A 7244-nucleotide genomic window follows, 5' to 3' on the forward strand; every position below is an offset into this window, starting at 1 on the left:
CAAATAATTGAATGAAAAATGAGAATAAGAATAAAAAAAACTTTATTGAAATTCACGTGTGCAGCAGCAAACACACATACGCTTGACAAATTTAACAAAATATACAAGAAAGTACGAAAAAGGTATAAAAAGGGATATCCTAAAAAAAATAACCAATAAATAGCTAAGTAATTAAAAAGAGCAATATAAAAAAATAAATAAATACACACAGAACCGCTCTATTTGCTCTATTTAATTCAACAGATCTTAGAGTCAAATGTTCAGATTCAGACCCAAACCGCCATCAAAACTTTAAAAACTCCACAGAACAATGAATTCTAGCAGGAATTTATCAGTTTAATGGGAGTTAACAGACACTTTCTTTGTGATCAAATGCTGTTATTTATATATATATATATATATATATATATATATATATATATATATATATATATATATATATATATATATATATATATATTAAACTGATGTCAAACAAACATTATACACATATTTTCACCCCCTTACAAACCCCTCGGACCTAAGCATTCCATGAAAACAATATATATACTGTATATAATATAATATATATAAATTAATTTATTATATATATTATTATATATACATTTTATATTTATTTATTCATTATATATATATATATATATATATATATATATATATATATATATATATATATATATATATATATATATATATATGTATATATATATATATATATTTTTATATTTATTTATTTTAATGTTTTTAATTAATTTTTAATTAATTAATGAATACATTATTTTTAAATTAATTTATTATATATATTATTATATATACTTTTTATATGTATTTATTCATTATATATATATATATATATATATATATATATATATATATATATATATATATATATATATATATATATATATATATATATATATATATATATATATATATATATATATATATATATATATATATATATATATATATATATATGTTTTTATATTTAATATTTATTTATTCACTTTTCATCATGGATTCGGGCTGTAGATATTTCCAGATAGATAATATACACTAACAAACACTTTTATGAGCTTGTTGGTTTCTGTGGACTGGAGGACTGAAGGTGCAGTACCGCCTCATGCCGCCAGAGGGCGGCGGACATGCGCAGTACCGCCTCTGGCCGTCAGGAGCATATGGTCAGGAGCATAGACATAATAAAGAGGGTTAGGTGTTAGGTGTTTATGTCTATGGTCAGGAGTGTCGGTACTGCGTCGGTACCGCTATCGGCCACCAGGGGGCGGCATCACTCCACTTAACAACGACCCGGGCCCGAGCAGGACCCGCCCACAGGCCGGAAACACAACAACAACAAGCAGAAAACATTACCATAATCATGTTCCTCCTTGGTAAATGTTGGATCTTTATGAAAAACCAACGTTCTGTTATGTTATTTAATGTTTTCTAGATGGATGAGACACATTTCTTGGAAGCTGCTCTCGTTTTCTCTAAACTGTGGACAGATTTCAAGCTGCAATCACAAAACCTCCAAATCCTAGAAACATAGAAATATTAAACATAGAAATATAGAAACATAGAAACATAGAAACACAGAAACATAGAAACATAGAAACATCTATACATAGAAACATAGAAACATAGAAATACAAAAACACAGAAACATAGAAACACAGAAACATAGAAACATAGACATACAAAAACACAGAAACATAGAAATATAGAAACATAAAAACATAGAAATATAGAAACATAGAAATACAAAAACATAGAAACATAGAAATACAAAAACACAAAAACATAGAAACATAGAAACATAGAAATACAAAAACATAGAAACATAGAAATACAAAAACATAGAAACATAGAAATACAGAAACATAGAAACATAGACATACAAAAACATAGAAACATAGAAATACAGAAACATAGAAACATAGAAACATAGAAACATAGAAACATAGAAATACAGAAACATAGAAACATAGAAACATAGAAACATAGAAATACAGAAACATAGAAACATAGAAACATAGAAACATAGAAATACAGAAACATAGAAACATAGAAACATAGAAACATAGAAACATAGAAATACAGAAACATAGAAACATAGACATACAAAAACATAGACATACAAAAACATAGAAACATAGAAACATAGAAATACAAAAACATAGAAACATAGAAATACAAAAACACAGAAACACAGAAACATAGAAACATAGAAACATAGAAATACAGAAACATAGAAACATAGAAATACAGAAACATAGAAATACAGAAACATAGAAATACAAAAACACAGAAACATAGAAATACAGAAACATAGACAAACAAAAACATAGAAACATAGAAATATAGAAATACAAAAACACAGAAACATAGAAATATAGAATCATAGAAAAACAGGCCCGTTACTCTATTTCATTTATCCTTTAATAAAAACTATCCAGTTAAATTGCTCCATCCGGATAGAGTGAATTTGGTTGTGGTTGTTTCAGATGTTCTTGTCCAGTTTTGTTCTTACATCCGTTCCCTCAGATTCCTGCAACTAAACTTGGATGTACATTCCAATAAAGGTTAGGATAAATGATAACATGAACATGAAGTTTGACTTTTTGCACCATTACAATACTTATAGGCAACTAGTCATCATATCTGCTGCTCTCTGAAACACATGTTAATGCTCAATAGTACACATATATGCTTCTTTAATATATTTATATTAACACATGTTAATGCTCAATAGTACACATTTATGGTTCTTTAATATATTTACATTATACTAAGATACATTCATTTTCAATGGCTTTTGTCCTTAATGTCTTTTTTCCCCCTTACATTACTTTTACTTTTATACTTTAAGTAGTTTTGAAACCAGTACTTTTATACTTTTACTTGAGTAAAAAACTTGAGTTGATACTTCAACTTCTACAGGAGTATTTTTAAACTCTAGTATCTATACTTCTACCTGAGTAATGAATGTGAATACTGAAGACCCCTCTGGTGTTAACATGCTGCATGACGTAGCTTACAGCAAAGAGAAATCGCACATGTAACAGTGGACTATGGAAAAAGAAATTGAGATTAAGGGTGATGGTCAAATGCAGATAATACTGGGGTCCTTGACATGCCAGTTTGAGATCTAAATATGTTGTAATATTGTCATTGAATGCACTGTATTTTTTATTGTTTTTATTGTACAATATGTTTTTATACAGAACTTTGTATTTTTTTCTTTATCCTTTTGAAGAAAAAAAAAGTCTTTGACAGATCACCTGTTTTGGCGTATTTGTTACACGTATTTGTTGGTGTTATTTGTTGTGGTGGTGGTGTGTGAGGGGGTATATGTGAGGGGGTGTGTGTGAGGGGGTGTGTGTGAGGGTGTGTGTGAGGGGGTGTGTGTGAGGGGGTGTGTGTGAGGAGGTGTGTGTGAGGGGGTGTGTGTGAGGGGGTATATGTGAGGGGGTGTGTGTGAGGGGGTGTGTGTGAGGAGGTGTGTGTGAGGGGGTGTGTGTGAGGGGGTGTGTGTGAGGGGGTATATGTGAGGGGGTGTGTGTGAGGGGGTGTGTGTGAGGGGGTGTGTGTGAGGGGGTGTGTGTGAGGGGGTATATGTGAGGGGGTGTGTGTGAGGGGGTGTGTGTGAGGGGGTGTGTGTGAGGGGGTGTGTGTGAGGGGGTGTGTGTGAGGGGGTATATGTGAGGGGGTGTGTGTGAGGGGGTGTGTGTGAGGGGGTGTGTGTGAGGGGGTATATGTGAGGGGGTGTGTGTGAGGGGGTATATGTGAGGGGGTGTGTGTGAGAGGGTGTGTGTCAGGGGGTATATGTGAGGGGGTGTGTGTGAGGGGGTGTGTGTGAGGAGGTGTGTGTGAGGGGGTGTGTGTGAGGAGGTGTGTGTGAGGGTGTGTGTGTGAGGGGGTGTGTGTGAGGAGGTGTGTGTGAGGGGGTGTGTGTGAGGGGGTATATGTGAGGGGGTGTGTGTGAGAGGGTGTGTGTGAGGAGGTATATGTGAGGGGGTGTGTGTGAGGGGGTGTGTGTGAGGAGGTGTGTGTGAGGGGGTGTGTGTGAGGAGGTGTGTGTGAGGGTGTGTGTGTGAGGGGGTGTGTGTGAGGAGGTGTGTGTGAGGGGGTGTGTGTGAGGGGGTATATGTGAGGGGGTGTGTGTGAGAGGGTGTGTGTGAGGGGGTATATGTGAGGGGGTGTGTGTGAGGGGGTGTGTGTGAGGGGGTATATGTGAGGGGGTGTGTGTGAGGGGGTGTGTGTGAGGGGGTATATGTGAGGGGGTGTGTGTGAGGGGGTGTGTGTGAGGGGGTATATGTGAGGGGGTGTGTGTGAGGGGGTGTGTGTGAGGGGGTATATGTGAGGGGGTGTGTGTGAGAGGGTGTGTGTGAGGGGGTATATGTGAGGGGGTGTGTGTGAGGGGGTGTGTGTGAGGGGGTATATGTGAGGGGGTGTGTGTGAGGGGGTGTGTGTGAGGGGGTATATGTGAGGGGGTGTGTGTGAGGGGGTGTGTGTGAGGGGGTATATGTGAGGGGGTGTGTGTGAGGGGGTGTGTGTGAGGGGGTCTGTGTGAGGAGGTATATGTGAGGGGGTGTGTGTGAGGGGGTGTGTGTGAGGGGGTATATGTGAGGGGGTATATGTGAGGGGGTGTGTGTGAGGGGGTATATGTGAGGGGGTGTGTGTGAGGAGGTATATGTGAGGGGGTGTGTGTGAGGGGGTATATGTGAGGGGGTGTGTGTGAGGGGGTGTGTGTGAGGGGGTATATGTGAGGGGGTGTGTGTGAGGGTGTGTGTGTGAGGGGGTGTGTGTGAGGGTGTGTGTGTGAGGGGGTGTGTGTGAGGAGGTGTGTGTGAGGGGGTGTGTGTGAGGGGGTATATGTGAGGGGGTGTGTGTGAGGGGGTGTGTGTGAGGGGGTATATGTGAGGGGGTGTGTGTGAGGGTGTGTGTGTGAGGGGGTGTGTGTGAGGGGGTGTGTGTGAGGGGGTATATGTGAGGGGGTGTGTGTGAGGGGGTGTGTGTGAGGGGGTATATGTGAGGGGGTGTGTGTGAGGGTGTGTGTGTGAGGGGGTGTGTGTGAGGAGGTGTGTGTGAGGGGGTGTGTGTGAGGAGGTGTGTGTGAGGGTGTGTGTGTGAGGGTGTGTGTGTGAGGGGGTGTGTGTGAGGAGGTGTGTGTGAGGGGGTGTGTGTGAGGAGGTGTGTGTGAGGGTGTGTGTGTGAGGGGGTGTGTGTGAGGGGGTGTGTGTGAGGAGGTGTGTGTGAGAGGGTGTGTGTGAGGGGGTATATGTGAGGGGGTGTGTGTGAGGGGGTGTGTGTGAGGGGGTGTGTGTGAGGGGGTGTGTGTGAGGGGGTATATGTGAGGGGGTGTGTGTGAGGGGGTGTGTGTGAGGGGGTATATGTGAGGGGGTGTGTGTGAGGGGGTATATGTGAGGGGGTGTGTGTGAGGGGGTATATGTGAGGGGGTGTGTGTGAGGGGGTATATGTGAGGGGGTGTGTGTGAGGGGGTGTGTGTGAGGGGGTGTGTGTGAGGGGGTGTGTGTGAGGGGGTATATGTGAGGGGGTATATGTGAGGGGGTGTGTGTGAGGGGGTGTGTGTGAGGGGGTATATGTGAGGGGGTGTGTGTGAGGGTGTGTGTGTGAGGGGGTGTGTGTGAGGGTGTGTGTGTGAGGGGGTGTGTGTGAGGAGGTGTGTGTGAGGGGGTGTGTGTGAGGGGGTATATGTGAGGGGGTGTGTGTGAGAGGGTGTGTGTGAGGGGGTATATGTGAGGGGGTGTGTGTGAGAGGGTATATGTGAGGGGGTGTGTGTGAGGGGGTATATGTGAGGGGGTGTGTGTGAGAGGGTGTGTGTGAGGGGGTGTGTGTGAGGGGGTGTGTGTGAGGAGGGATATGTGAGGGGGTGTGTGTGAGGGGGTGTGTGTGAGGGGGTGTGTGTGAGGGGGTGTGTGTGAGGGGGTGTGTGTGAGGGGGTGTGGTCCAACTTAATAATTGCGGGTAAAGGGGAGGTAATTATCAGACGTTTTGCCAATTGTTCAAATCTTTATAATTATAATCTACAATTACCAGGTAATATTATGGAAACAACACACGCTTTCTTTTACAGTCCAGTTTCACTTTAATTAATGGGTAAATATCAGGGGCCTCATTTATAAAGCTCGCTTGCGCACAAAACAGGGCTTGAAAGATGTGCAAGCACCTTCCACGCAAAGGTTGGGATTTAAAAAGAAAAAACAAACCGAAAAATGTGCGTATCTCTACGCCAACCCTGACCCTCCCGTAGGAACTTACTTAAGACACGGGGAACTGGCGACGCAGGCTGTGAGGTGGTGAAATGAAGCCAGATTCATATTATACTCTTAATAATGTCATCACATATCAGACTTATAATATAATAGCGCTGATCGTGTCCCTCTGTGTGTGAAGCTCAGCGTCAGTCAGGACTCTGGTGCTGCTGCTGCAGCCGCGGTGCAGGACACGCCAGGAACCTCGTCTTCACCCACCACTTCCAACTGTAGAGTGACTGAGGACAGAACAAATGAGGGGCTCCGTAGAGCGTTTAAGGGCTCTACGGAGCCCCTAAAGGGACACAGATTTTAAAATATATATAATGAGTTTAACGCGCACGTGAAACCTTTACGTGCAGGTGTAATCCTAAATTATGGTTCCGCATTAAAACGACGCAGAGCCTACGCCGTAGGGTTCGCGGCGATGCACACCTACGCCGTAGTTCTGCGTTGGTGTAACGCGGAACCAAAAATCAGCCCTGAGCAGCTCTGAGGGGAGAGGGGGAGCGGGGCTGCCGGGCCGTCTTCGCATCGTCTTCGCACAGGGTGTCTTGATGATTTGCAATTACAGGCTGAGCCTACCATTAGTTTTAAACTGTAAAAAGTGGGGGACAAATACATGATTTTGAAAAGTAGGATGTCCCCCCTGTCCCCAAGGGAAATTGCGCCGTGGCACTAACGGGCACTAACGACGTGCTGCCACTCACTCGCTTTATTTTATACTATTTATATACTTTTTCTACTTTTACTGTGACCACCAAATAATGTGGTTTTCCTGTCCTCCACCTCATCCACAACATCTCCATCTCAGTCTCCGTGAAATTTAGTGGCACGGTTGCTCGACACGTCTCATTCATCCTGAAGCCAAACAGGCTGCAGGTGCCACTGTGCATGCTCAGCAGGCTCATTCATATGCAAATACTACTCTTCATTGCCCATTTATGGTATGAAGTGGGCGTGTAGAGG

The sequence above is a fragment of the Cololabis saira genome, chromosome 12 (genome assembly GCF_033807715.1).
Source record: "Cololabis saira isolate AMF1-May2022 chromosome 12, fColSai1.1, whole genome shotgun sequence".
In the NCBI taxonomy this organism is placed as follows: Eukaryota; Metazoa; Chordata; class Actinopteri; order Beloniformes; family Belonidae; genus Cololabis; species Cololabis saira.